Source organism: Coturnix japonica, chromosome 3 (assembly GCF_054131305.1).
Source record: "Coturnix japonica strain WE chromosome 3, WE-NBRP24, whole genome shotgun sequence".
Taxonomy (NCBI): Eukaryota; Metazoa; Chordata; class Aves; order Galliformes; family Phasianidae; genus Coturnix; species Coturnix japonica.
Genome location: NC_140665.1, coordinates 62,930,016 through 62,943,449, shown reverse-complemented (window position 1 = coordinate 62,943,449; position 13,434 = coordinate 62,930,016). Strand labels below are relative to the sequence as shown.

At 40.6% G+C, this 13,434-nt stretch overlaps 1 long non-coding RNA gene across 1 annotated transcript; it reads right to left on the bottom strand.

The window, feature by feature from the left end:
• Nucleotides 1-5,800: 5,800 nt before the first annotated feature.
• LOC107311794 (uncharacterized) lies at nucleotides 5,801-12,459 on the bottom strand. Its single transcript, XR_001554258.3, has 4 exons — nucleotides 12,343-12,459; nucleotides 10,881-10,936; nucleotides 10,199-10,362; nucleotides 5,801-6,747 (listed from the first exon to the last, which is right to left on the bottom strand). It is a non-coding gene; the product is annotated as an uncharacterized LOC107311794 (long non-coding RNA).
• Between the last annotated feature and the right edge of the window lie 975 nt (nucleotides 12,460-13,434).

Genomic DNA, 13,434 nt, shown 5'->3' with positions numbered 1-13,434 from the left:
TTAGCATTTCAAAGGTAGCATTCTTTTTTATATGTTTACAACTAAATGATTTTCATGACTACTGAAATCTAGCTTGAAGAACGTTCACTTAGCACTTCCTAGTGCTGTTCTCTTCTCAGTACTGATGGTTTTTGTTTTGTTTTGTTTTTTTTTTTTAAGTTTTTCAGGGAGTTTTCTTCCTCCAGCGCAGGTCTTAATGGGCATATATAATCAGGAATAGGATAAGTAGATGGTGTACATACATATAAACACATCCCCTTAAAGTGCAGAAAGCCACAGAATGTCATAGAACTATTTGCTAGAGATCTAGTATTTAGCCAGCAATTAGTAGCATTTTATTTTGATGTGGCATTCATCAGTTAACACAGTTACACTTCCTAACTCATTCTAAAAAAGAAAAACAAAGCTCATTTCCATATGAAAATAGAAGTACTAGCTGCTAATTAATAATACAGTAAGTATTCTTAGATATTGGTAGACAGATGGCACATCTGGGAAAAAGGCAGTGCAAACAGAGTGGTATAAAGGTAACACAACAAAAAGCACAGCAGTGTAGTGCAGTCCTAGGCTGCAGCAAGTGAGCTTACTCAAATGCAACAGCTATAGGCACAGAATTAGAGGAAAGAAGCTGCTTACCTTCAGAAGGCCTCAGGTATGCAGAGATCCTCAGCAAGAAGCTCTTATCTTTACTGCCAACCCTTAAATGAGGTCAGGGAAGGGGTGGATCCTGGCTCCATCCCTTCCAGTCACTCAGGTGCATTGCATATACCTGAGCTCCTCTGGGTTAGCCCTGCCTTCTCACCAGGTGCTCACTGTTTCAAGGCATGACTTAGCATTTCTGCTACAAAAGGTAATCCCAAAAAGATACTACTAGAGCTGAAGTTCATCCAGAATATGGTCTTCCTAAATATGTATTCCCTAAATAAATACAGTTGTGTGTGTGCTTGCTATATAAAAATATAATTATTAATGTGGACCACTAATTACAGTAATACCTACTAAAGGCTGTCACTGTAAGTACAAGCCTCGTCAGCACGCAGATTTACCTCGACAATCTTGGAGACTTGCCAGTATATTGATTGCTGTATATCTTAAAGCATGGGATAGATACAGTTGGAGATACAAAGTTAGGAGGAACACAAATTTATAAGGTGTTATCTGTTATTCTGATGTGGTGCATTACTGGAAATTAGGAAGTACTAGAAAGAAAGACACCATAATTCTGTTTCTAGGGAGAAAATCTTGTGTGGAGGTGACGAACTTCTAGGCAGGTACAGAAATCAGGTACTTCTACTCTGGAAGCTGTGCAGTTAAATGTCCAAGACTTATTCTGTTGTAATATGGTGTCTCTTGAATAGACTTGCAGCTAAGTTAGAAATTCAGTGACAGCTGTTTTCCTTCAAAAGTGGTAAATTGACCACTTGGCTAATAGCAACACTAGCCCCCACATCCATAAAACACAGACACAGCGCCTTCTTCAGTCTCCCTACCCACTGCACCTTCACCTTTCTTTTTGTGTGCTATTTGGAAAAGTGTTTTGTGGAGACAGTATTTTGAGTAGCTGTTTTCCTCAGGACAGAATATGGACTTTTGACTTATTTGGATGTTTTATTCTAATGCTTAAGTGACCTGTTCTCACTAGGACTGTGCTTTTTGCAAAATAAAATGATTGTAGATTGAAATTACTAACACAGGGGGGGAAATAGGAAATGGTTATACTGTAAAAAGAACCATGAAAATGTATCAGATTGTTGAGAGGGAACAGCCTTCCAAGAAGCGATTGCATTCTCACACCCTGCTTTAAACACATTCTTTCTCTTTAAAAGGAAACAGAAGAGAATCGGTCAGTAAATCAAATGTAGCCGTGGTCTAGTTTGCAAAACTGTATCATTCTGAAGTAAGGCATTAGGTGTGGGCCTTTGAGACAAGAACTGCCAGTGCCAGGACCTTGTGCTCTGGGAAAAACAAATACATCTTTGGTTAGACAGTATCTTTCTTGTAGCTCATGGTGGTTTTTCTTCATTGTCTGAAGATAGCGGTTACAGTTGCTATCTATTAGAAAACAGACCGTGCTTTCCTACTGCAATGAATAAGGGTCTTGTGTTGTTGTTTTTATTTTTAGTATCTGCTTGTTTAGAGAAGGAAATCGGATTTCTTACCCCAAAACCTCCACCTTCACTTACTTGTTACCAAAGTAAAACCCGAACAACTGTTGAGAGACTACATGTTCTAGCTGCAACATTATATTTATACTATAATATGAAATAATGAAGGCCAGAGAGTTGGCTGGGTCTCCCTGTGTTGTCCCCTGAGCTACTTGGGAGCATCATTCCAGATGGTTGTTATGGGCCAAAGCTGCCCCGCAGCATGCTGCCAGCTGGGCAGTGCAGGTGATGAGCAGTGTGATGTTCAGGTTATTCCTCAGTACCACTCTATTAAACAGTACATGTGGAGCAACAGTGACTCAGATAAGGTTTTTTAAGTGTTCCACTTTGCCAAGCTCACAAGACTTCTGAATTTCTTTCTTTTCTAAGTAAGTGCTTCAAATACATTAATTTCACAGTGTCCAAATAAATAAGAAATAAGAGCACTTGCCTAGGAGTCCTTAGTCCCTGCATGCAGTTGTGTGCATTCAAGCTGTATAATTACTGCTTAATGAAAATACATAAGCAGCCTAGGCAATTAAAGTATCCTTATTCTTTCTGGCCTGGGTGTCTTCCATTCCCCAGCACTGATTGTCAGAGTCTCAAGGTAGATATAAGAGATGCTTTGTTCACAGGCCTCTGCTGATGGGAGTACTCCCCTACCAGACAGGAGAAGCTGATTTTAGTCCTTCAAGCAGTAAAGGCACAGAATCCAATCAACCATTTCCTTTCCAGCTGCTTTTAATTAACACATTGTCCTAACCTCTGTTCTGTGGTGTAAGAGTAGGTAACAAAGGAATGTGTCCCAAAGGAGGGTGAGATATCCCTTACTTCTGCCAAAACTTAGGTCTAGAAAAGCTCTTAGACATCAGAAATAAAATGTTGCCTGTTGGCTAACCTAAATTTCACCAAGGAGACAAAATGTGCAGCAGTAAGTGGCCTCCTCTAACGTGCTTTCTAAGCTGCCATATGTATGTCTTTGGTTAGAATTCTAAGGAATACAAAGGTTCTCCTGCACTCTGGTTGCTAGGTACTACTTCTGCTGGGAGACTGAGCTCTCCAGCTTCAGACATTTACCAGTCTTAATGGTGGGGTAGGGTGCTACTTAGTGAGAACAGAGGTGTTCTGTGCTAACTTGCGTGGGGTTAAGTGGCTATGCAAAGGACAAAGTCAGTAGGTTTTATATCTAATTAGGCCTCTAATCCTCCAGACCACTCGTGGTTTTGCATTATGATACGTTCATGTTGTCTTAAATGGGACTGCTTACTTACATGAAGTTCTGGGTGTAATTACATGCAGGTTCACATATGAGCAATCACGTTTCAGCTTCACACTGCAGTACTGTAATGAATCTGTTAGCTCTGGTGTTACCCATTGGCCAGTCACAGTGAAAGGGTTTCTGAAACGGAATATGTTTCTGTGTAATGGCTTCCACTCCGTTTCCATGCCCATCCAAACTAAGTGCTTACAGAGGCACATCACACGGAGTATTTTAACTGTTGGGATAAGAGAATCATAAGGCATGGATTTTCAATGCGGTAGGCTGCAGTTTCACTGGGCTGTGTGCTGTATTTGCATAGGCAGATATTCAGACGGTTAATGGTAGCACAGAATGCTTTAATGATTTTCATTTGCATCAAGCTGTTCTCACCTCTTAGTAACATAATGGATAAATAAAAGAGGCCTTTTGTTTGCTCTCCATGAAAGTTACCAGTGATTAAGTGGTGCTGAGGGAACAGACCGATGCTCTCAAAACACCAACAAAAAAAAAGAAGAAGAAAAAAAAAGGAGCAACAACAGAACTGGCCATCAAAGCTGACTTCAAAGTGACCTACTTCATTTTGAGCTAAAAAGGCACTTGAATAATTTTCTTGTAATGTTATGCACATCTCCTAACTCAAAACACAGACGTGGTCATTCCAACAAAATACAGAAATAGCTGCTGGTCAGACACAAAGCACTCATCATTTGTGAGGGTCCGCTTTGTAGTCTTGAATTCCAAACAAAGCGATATACTCTTAGACAAGTTTTTCTTCCATGTGGATTCAGCAGCCACTTTTATTATTAAAAATTATGTCCAGAATATGAATTGAAGATAAATTGATATATTTTGTGCTATAATTGTGACTCCGTTGGCCTGGTTTTAGCTTTGACATCTTGCAGTGCCAGTGTATTTTTTCCCGTTTCTTTTTCCTAAATGCGTTAGAGATCCAGCTCTGTATGTGGCGCTGAAAACCAGAGCCAAGACAGCGAGTATCCTCATTAGCCAGATTTCCACGGTCTCTATTTAGGGTACAAGGGTACAATATTCCTGATGCCAGCCAGGATAAACAGGCTTTCAAGTAGGTTTATTTTCTGTTGATAACTTCCAGTCCTTTCAGTTTCTAACCTTGTGCCTTTGAGATAGTCATCTTGAGTACTTACTTCTTGTGGCATTCAACTTCACTCTTTCAAGCTCTGTGGTATTTAAATCGAGATAATGAACCTGACTTCATATGTTTGGAACACCCTCTGTTTTCACAGAATGAATTGGGTGGTGGAGGCACACAAAATATGTACATTCAGATCTGCTGAATATCTACTTTTAACGGTCCTTCCATTTTTTATTGGCTTTGATTTGTCCATTGTTTGACTGGGGGCTAATTAAACTCCTGAATTTACAATGAGAATGTGTTAGTCTATCAGTTCCTTTGCTGATTTTAATTCCTTTGCTCTTCCAGTTAATTTTCGTTTGAATCTGCCTTTGTGTTCTCAGTGTGGCATAAAAGGGCTAGTGAAGAGCCTGAATGCAGGGGAAGCTGAGGGAAATTTCCATCTGCAATCAATCTCCCCCATTGCAAGAGGGGTGTTGGGTGTCATTACGTGTCCGATAAAGACGGCTGAATTCAGTGATTACTGCCTGAGCAGCATAACAATTCCTTAGAAATCTGGTGCAGGAAGGAAGGGTTTAGGATTTCATCTAAGAAGAGATCTGTGCATACAAGGATATTATTCTTTTTTACCTTGCCTTAAGAATAAAATCATATTTGCAGGTATGCTTGATTTAGGTTTATAGTAAGATGCAAAATGCCATCACACAAATGGCAACGTATTTCAGTACATGTAGATAAGGATGTATTGTATTAACAATGTAGGTTGTGTGTTTACAGACTAACAACGACCCTAATCATCTTAATCTTGCTACTTTTAATGTGTACAACACATTAAAATATAACTTCCTAAGTATATATCACTAAGATATTGCAGACACAAACCCTTTAAGCAAAGGCAAAGCGCTGTAGCTAACGCAGATAGAACTACAGCAACTCTGTTTTAGCTACAGTGGGAAAACTTTGCTCAGAAATGTTAATTGAATGGTTTTAATTGAGTGCCAGAAAATTGCTTCTGTGTGGTCGTCCCTACTTACAGAATCTTCAAACTCAGTGTTTTCCATTTTTCCTTGTTTCTTTCTTTCTTGGCATGTGATTCCATAAATTGGATTTATAAACTGTGAATCTAAAGAAGATAGCATATTGTCTAGAGGATTTGATCCAGATGCATATTATTACTTTTTTTTGATAAATAACTTTTTAAGTACTTACAGCGAAGAGGGGATTTTTGTTGTTTGCTTTTTGTTGTTGTTGTTTGGTTGGTTTTTTTTTGGGTTGGGGGAGGGAGTTGTTTGTTTTGTTAATGTTTTAATCTCCCAAGTATCTTACGAGCAGCCAAATTAATGCTGAATAAAACGCCGGAAAATTCAATAGTATTTCAGCAGGGATTCATTCAGCCCTTGGGTTTTAGGCTGTATCGTATTGCAAGCTCTTAAAAATAAGAGTGTTTGGAAAGCTGCAGGCTTCCCATCTTTTTGTCTGGAAAAGTTATAAAATGGAACAGGCAGGCTTTTCACTGAGCTGCTGAGAACGCAGTTCTGGCTGTGCAATCAGGGCTAAATAAGGAGCAAGATCTGCACTAAAAATAGAAATGGAGGCTGATCCAACTGCAGTGGGAGTTACAATCCTTGCACAGCAAAGGGTTGGTAGGTTCAGCTGAGGACACTCAGTTACAGAAAATCTAATAAACTTTATCCCTCTCCTGTAAAGCCACCATACCCTAACTGCTCTAGCTGGATTTCTAGCAGTCAGCAGAACTATTAATCATTCCTGCAAATTAACATCTTCTTTCAGAAGCAGATTTTTTTTTTCAGAGAGAGAATTATATTCACCCCATAGTAAGAGGGAAATATGGGCTGGTTTTACGTAACTGTTTGGAGAATGTAGGGGAAAATTGCACAGATTTAACACTCTTTCTCATGGCTGGAGAAACGCATTCATGCTGTTCTTTTGAGCATTAAGCTGATGTGCCTGCTGATATTATGGACTCCAGGTGGGCAGGCATGCTCTGCTGACTCAGTTGTCTTGCCAGGCCTTGGAACCTTGTCATGGACTGCAGATTTCACAGTAGGTGCTTTGAGGGAGGTTACTCTGCTCATATCAAGAACAAAGTACAGAACACTGTAGGTCATTCCTCTACTGTATCCTCTCCTGTCCCACCTTATCCTGTCCTCCATCGGGAGCGCAGTTCAGGAAATGTTGAAGTATCTGGGTCATTTGACACATGGGAAAGCCTAGACAGCAGAGAGAGTATATGGAAGAAGACCAAAACACAAGAGATCATTAAACTTTCACAGGCCAAGAAAAATATATGTCGGTAAACGATGAATTAATTACTTCATTTTCCTTTCTTATTTCCCTCCCCACCTGAATATCAACTACAATATTTCTTGCATACAGACTCCTCTCCCAGCACCCATAGTTTCATCCCTTCCACAACCCATACTGAGCAGACAGTTTAGCAGAAGCTGAGAGCAGATGCCCTGCAGAAGGACAAGATTGGCACAGTGTTGTTGGTGGGGAGGAAGCAGCCTCCATATCCAGCTGAGTTCAGAGGCCTGTTGTTTCTGGAGGGAAAGAACAGGAACACATGTAGTCGAGGAGGTATAGAGAAGGGATGATAATCAGAAATTGCAGTGAGTGCTGAAATATGTCTATCAATATATCTATCTATATGTCTATCTATCTATATGTCTATCAGTATGTCTCACTAAGAGAGTGGTTAGGCCCTGGAACAGGCTGCCCAGGGAGGTTGTGGATGCCCCGTCCTTGGAGGTGTTCAAGACCAGGTTGGACAGGGCCCTGGGCAACCTGATCTAGTAAATGTGTATGTTTGGTGGCCCTGCCAGGCAGGGGGGTTGGAACTACATGATCCTTGAGGTCCCTTCCAACCCGGGTCATTCTGTGATTCTGTAATATATTTTGGTTGCATGCAAATCTTACACAGGTGGTTTCATTTACCAACTTTAGCTAAATCTTTATAAAACTACATGGGGCTTTGCCCTCATTTAACTATAGGCCATTCATGCCCTGTTTTTGTTGAATTTGTTTGTGTTTGTTAGAGCCCTTTCAAAGTACAGGGGAGGTCGCAGCTGTTCTTTTCATTCACATGTAATCTGGTAAAACAAACAACATATGTATGGGGCATGAGAGTTTAGCACTCAGAACACAGGGATTTGTATGTGAATTTGAAAACTGTAAATAACAAATTATGCTTAACCTTTATCTTTCTACCCATCAACCTGATTTGTTAGTAAAGATTTGAGTTGGAATTGAGGTTTTAATGTGTTACATTGTTCAGAAAAATAACACTTCCTCCAAGTGCAAGATAACAAGGTCCATGTTTACATTCTCAGCCTTAATTCTAATTGTCATAAGTCTCCTAGATTTACATAATTAGTACATTTGCATAATCACCAAAGACCTTCATCTGCACTCCTTTGAAAGTAGACCTGAACCCTGCTGAAAAATCACACTTATATTTCATACTGCAAACATACAGGACTGACCACAGATGTAGGCACAGAGACTTTCCTTTAGAGCTTGATGGCATCTGAGTGCCTGAGTGAGCTCAGTAGTTTAGCACACTAGCACAGAAGTGCTGACGAGCAGACTGCTGGCAGCCCTCGCTGCCATATTACACTACCCACTCCAGGTATATCCCCTCTCTTGGGGAGAGGAGGTACAGAATATAGTCACGCTCACATCTGGGCCAAAGGACTTTTTATTCTGTCACAGCATAGACAATAATCGTAGTGCTCTTATTTACTCAGGGAGATGGAGCTTCCAAATGCTGAATATTAAAAAACAAACACAAAACACATCACTGAGTCTCTTGCAAGTTAAGTGGAAAGATTAGCTGAATGTTTCACAAGTACTAAACAATTCATCCCTCTTTTTTTCCTTGATGGAGACAGCTACAGAAACCCATTAGTCTGCACATTGTCATGAGAAGATTTGCTCTTGCATCAGACACTGAACTTATATGTGACTTTCTCAAACCACAGAGCCCTTACACTTTTAGTCTAAAGACCCTTTTAGTCTAAAAATACTGCCAATTCAGGAGAAATATGCTTGCTAGACTGAAACACTAGAAAGCAGACAAATACTTCAAAGCAGAATAGGTGGCTGTGATTCTTTTAAGTGATAGTAGCAAAGATGAATTTCCTGTAGGAAATGAGTAATTCACAGGATATGGGTTAGAACTTGACACCGTGCAAGTCACTACTGAAAGTTACCACCATCTGTTTTTGGATGCCCTCTTTACAGCTGGGTCAGACCCTTAAACTGCTTTTTGTTGGCTGTCTTCTGATATGGCTTGAGTTGGTGCTGTGAGAATGTGACATTACTGTCTGTGCCAGGAAGTAATTAAATCACAACACTTGCATAAAGTCTTTTCTTGTATACTTAGTCTGCAGAGTAGCTTCAAGAAAGGTTTCGGTGGACACTCCTATTCGAAACACAGTCAGGAAATCAAAAACATTTGAAGGCATCTTCTCAAAATAGAATGGTCCTGAATGATGGGTGTATCAGGCCTTAAAGTCACATAAGCAAATGGTTCAACTCCGGCAGATGTTCATATACATCTCTCCTAGAATCCTGTTTCTAAGTAACTTCCCATTCATTTTGATGCATAAAAAGCTTTTCTGCTGGTTTGTTGTGCGGTGAAACACTAGCAGTATCTGATAGCGTGAGGACATTCAATCAAACAGCTTGTTTTAAAGCTATACCTGCACAATAATGTAGATATTTAAAAACCCAAGCAAAATTTTCAACACATTGCAGTTTTATGATGAAGGTAAACCCTCATCCCCAAAAGCAAAAAATAAGGGCATTGTAGAAAATTGGCAAGAATACTTTTGCTGTCAAAGAATTCTGTACACTTCCAGATTACAGCCAAGCAAAACATAGGTAAGCATCTGTCTGCAGCCTGTATAGCTGCAGGATGTCTTTTCTGCCAACTCATCCCTTAGATAGTAATAGTTTCCGTGTAGTTGTCCTATTGTTGTATCTTCTGCACAGTGGCTTGGACTTGCAGAGTGGCTCATAAATACAGTAAACCAGAGACCAGACAGTGCACAGGAAAATGAGGATGCAGGAGACTAAAAAATAGTTAAAACAAGAGTGGGAAAATGAGGGTAGAGCAGAAGGGGAGAAAAAGAATAAGCTCTGAGGAATGTCAGTGCCAATAAATGTAATATCCTACTCTCCAGCAAAAGAGAATAAAGCACAGATGGGAACGGGAGGGTATGTTCATCCAAGCCCATTATAAGAAAGCAAGCTGATCGTTTCTCTTCTGTTCTTTACTGTGGTTTTATGCCGCTTCTATATAAAATCATGCATTGTCATTGGTGAGAAAAGGGTATACCTAGAATTTAGATGGCCCTTTAAAAGCAAGCATATGCTGCAAAAGTAGTGAGCAGCAGAGATGAGAAATAAATGATGGTGGCCATTCCTAGAGAACTCACAGACTTTCTGAAAGCCAGGGATCAGATCCAGGCTTCATCCTCCAGTTAAATAAGCTGCAACAGCCACTGGCAGATTTGTCTTCCTGTAAGTCAAAACCCCACTTTTGGACTTTGGATTCTTACCTTTGCCCTTTCATTTCAGTGAAAGACCAGCACGTACATATGAGCACAGAATTATTTTATTTTCTGTAATGATCAAACCCAAATGTTATTTTACCTTTGCCAGCTTTGTGTAGGGTGATGTGCCATCTTGCACATTTATTTTCCTGGAGTGATTCCCAGAAGTACGCCATGCTTTTTCTTGCTCATGTCTCACTCACTTTATTTATGAGTTGTCTAGACCAGGTTTTCAGTCCCTGGGGATAGGCCTACACAGGAAATCTGCAGACGATATTCAATACATAAAAGTAGGGAGAGTAGCGAAAAAGCACGGTGATACTCCAAAGCATCTAATCTACAATACTCACAATTTCACCTAGATCATGGGTAGCTTAGTGTCTGTGTTTTAAACCAAAAACACCTTCATCTGTTTTGTCATGTAGAAGGAAAATACGTGGTAAAGATCGCTAAGCCTGAAAGAAATTTTACCTAATGCCCACTGATGCTCTTCAGCTGCTAAAAATTTAGAAGCCAAAATCTCACAATGCAGCTTTGTAGCAGAATTATGTAGTGTTAAAGGAGTGAGAAATGAAATACTGTAGCCTGGGTCTCTATTTGGAGTACCTAGCTTCAGTAAGCCGCACGTTTACAAAAATCTCCATCAGTTCTTGTGGAATTTGGTGGATTCAGTTCCTCAAACTGGGCACACAGAGCTTGGGAGACACTGATTTAACATAAGAATAAATAAGTGCTGACTTGAAAAATTCACTAGTTACTTTATAGAATTAAATGACTTTTACCTGAACTGTTTTAAGCATGGAGTAAAATCCTTCCGTGTTCAACATCCATATATCACCTGAAATATCAAACGTGTGAGTTAAATGCTGTGGGGGTGCATGTTCAGTTCAAAATACCAAAACACAATTAAGGACAATGAGCCAACATTGCCAGGAGATATCCCTGTCAAATGGTAACAATTCAAATAGCAGATTCTGTAGACCAGGTTAAAATTACAATTAAGTTACTTTCTGATGACTGAATCTAATAGGAGGATCATAATTTTGCAGTTCTTGGCTCTTACTGATCACATAGAAAGTGTATTTTTAAACATTTTTCTCACTGTTAGGTATGTGAACTCTTATTAGCTGGAAAAATACATCAAGATGAGGCCTCCTTTCTCCCATGCCATCACAGCTGGAAACATCATTTTGCTGATGAAATCTGATTAGTATCCTATTATCCCTTTGATCACACCTGTGCAATCTCATTAACTGAGGAATAATATGACTCAAGGAAACTTAATGGCTAGTAACACTGTATAGGGAAGCTGATATTCAAAGTTCAATGTACATTTTAAACTGCAGTCGTATTTATGGGCTGACTGCCTACACAAACACGTCTTACCATCCCCTAGGCTTGCTGTGAGATGCCACAGGCCCAGAGCATTCCTTATCATACAGATAAGCATCACAGTAAGTCAGGCCAGAAAGCAGGGTGTCACCCCTACCCATCTGATGTTCTTATTCACGTAAGAAGTCAATCTGATATTCATCCTTACATTCCTCACCTGGCAAACGTTCCATTGCTGGGTGTCTGTAACTACTGCACTAGGTGTTATGAGTGTGTCATCCAAATTAGCTTGTTAATACAGCAAGACATTTCATACACTTCTGTGTAAGGCTAAGCTCTCCTTCACTCTCAGTATGACCACAGAGCAAGAGGGAAACCTAAGGGCTCTAAGTTAGATAACAGTTACTACCACCAGGTTGATTCAACCTTGCATCAAACAATATTAACCCTTATGCTGATGTGCAGGACAGACACATCCTGCTGGTAAGGTGACATGACATGCTGCTTCTGCCTGTTGTTCCTCCTAACGCCTGGACTCCCAAGATGATTTCCTTATTCACTCCATGACCCTGAAGAACTGATTACTCAGTGGGATTACCAAGAATGGGGTAGCCTGAGGACAGGTGCTCCTGAAGCCAGCTTTGCAGATGAGGCCTCTGCTGCCTCATCAGCTACCACTTGAAGTCCCAGCTCTGGTGTCAGCAAGTACCTAAAGGGAAAGGCATTATCCATACCCACACCACTGTTTTTCTGATGTAAGGGTCCCAAGTTACCTCACTGGAAGCCTACCACCCATGTATCTCCCTACACTCCTTCAGTACCATACACTACTGAAATGATTTCTGTAAAGGCACTGCACGGTGTGAGCCACCAGCTAGGGAGAGCAAGAGAGAACATCTGATGTTGTCTTACCCTGGTCATTGGTCCCATAGGTTTCAGCCAAAACTGCAAGAGATGCCCCATGTGAGGCTGGCTTGTTGACCTCTGCTGCTGTTTGCAGTGAAATGAAGATTACCCCTGCGGTGATTCAGGCTGACCTAGATTTTTATTTTTAAAACAAACTAGCTGGGGTTACTCAGGAGTTTATGCCCTGGTCTTGTTTGTTGTTGTTTCTGAGGGGACTGTTTTCTTTAATAAGAAAGAAATCACTCAGAAGCAAGTCTAGGCTTGCTGCAGGTGGTTACATTCAGCCTTGACCTGCCTGGCTGAGTTTGGTGAGCTGCGGGAGGAAAAGCGTGCTAGTTTGAACTGGATTTAGTAGCAAGGATATTTTGACTTGGGCAGCAGAAAGAAAATTGTATAACGCTGTTGTGCTGTCCTGCATAGTAGAAACCAATGAATTGCACGACTCTTCTGCCTTTGCAATCAGTTTGTTATGCACAGAGCAATAGCCGTGGGATTAAGCACTTTATCTGCCGGGCCTCCCCTGGCAGCATGTGAAGAAGTTCATTATAAGTGCTTATCACATGATCCACTTAATCAAACCACTGGAACTCTGAGAGTAAGTCATTCTAACAAGACCCGTCAGAGCTGCCTTACAAACCACTCACTGATACACTCTTCCTTGGTTCGCATACAATGGGTGTCCTTGTGTCGCAGTGCATGATACAGGAAGTTCATTATCCCCAGTCCAAATGCAGACGTAAGGAAGGGAAGCGGGGCTTACAAAGAAGCGACAGATGATTTGCAGAGGATTCTCATTTGCCACTCAAATCCCACGTGCAGTTGGACCATAAGCCCTTCATAAGAAGAGCATTCTGGTCTACAACGTTACACACAGCAGCTACATAAATAGCTGCTTTTAGCATAGTAAAATAGAGATGACATGGGAGAAACTATTTGCTTCTGTTGATTAAAGGTTAATGAATGAGAGATAAGAAATCAGAACAGAAACCACACTTTTTGCTGGGCAACAGCACACATAATGCGAATAGCAGCAGAGCTGATCAATATTTGAGCTCATGCAAAGTACCTTGTAAGCTTGTTAACTCCCACTGTGCACTG